This window comes from Penaeus monodon, chromosome 15 (assembly GCF_015228065.2).
Source record: "Penaeus monodon isolate SGIC_2016 chromosome 15, NSTDA_Pmon_1, whole genome shotgun sequence".
NCBI lineage: Eukaryota > Metazoa > Arthropoda > Malacostraca > Decapoda > Penaeidae > Penaeus > Penaeus monodon.
Window position 1 is genome coordinate 38,948,264 of NC_051400.1, and position 958 is coordinate 38,949,221.

At 33.4% G+C, this 958-nt stretch overlaps 1 protein-coding gene across 1 annotated transcript in view; it reads left to right on the top strand.

Annotated features, from left to right (window-relative positions):
- Positions 1-958, top strand: part of LOC119582025 (nesprin-1-like) — a gene marked incomplete in the record, with an annotated part of 55,788 nt that overhangs the window by 54,158 nt on the left and 672 nt on the right. Inside the window, 1 exon segment of the mRNA XM_037930234.1 lies at positions 1-958.

The window sequence follows — 958 nt, forward strand, 5'->3', positions numbered from 1 at the left end:
TCAGTTTTGTGAATTGAAAGCACATGGTAAAGTTGTTGATTTTTTTACTGATTGAAATATATATATATGATATTTTAATGGTGATGTAATGGTTCAAAAAGTTCCTTATGTAAGTGCCCGCCGTTCTCAATTGGTGATGAAGAATCCTGTCAACAAAGCTTCATCTCTTTTATTTTTTAAATAATATTTTTTTCGCCCAGGTTAAGGATGTAAACGCTGTTTGTTGTTATATATAGTCAAGGAAATGCTTAATGTAGTAAAATTACCTTTTTAATCCCCTTGGCTGTGACTGATATGTCTTCAACTCGTTAGAAATGGAACTCTGTCTTACGCTTTAACTTTTTTTTTCTCGCTCGCTCTTCACACTTTCGTCTTATTTCTCTCTTTTCCCTTTTCCTATATAAATGGACATATAAGCGTGTGTGTGTCTAGAGGAGTCGGACAATCTCGTGTGGAAATAAACACACACACACACAAGATGATATTGATATGAATATACGAACGCATGTCTGAAGATCTGTCAGCCACACACACACACTACAATGACGTTTATTATACCTGACTACCCAAGTACGGACAAAAAAAAAACCTGGTGCTACCATCTATCTATACTGTATATGGTGATTTTTGGAAAGGCTGATTGTGGTACTGGTGTTTAGGTGCTATATGAATTTTTACAATGACCTGAAAGAAAGAGAGGACTTTTTATTTTACTGAAAAAAAACTGAAAATGATTTTTACAGAGAGAAGGTATTATTGTGTGTTCATTTGGATCTTTTCCTTTTTGTTCTCTCAATTTGAATTTGAATTGTGAATTCGATGGACTCAGGTTGAAGAGTTGGTTTTTATTAGTAATTTTAAGAGAGATAAATTAGAAAAAAAAGTGAATGAAAAGTGATAATATCTTAGGAGTCAATTAGGTCATCTCAAGGCTGTACTCTGTTAACTGTAGGTGATA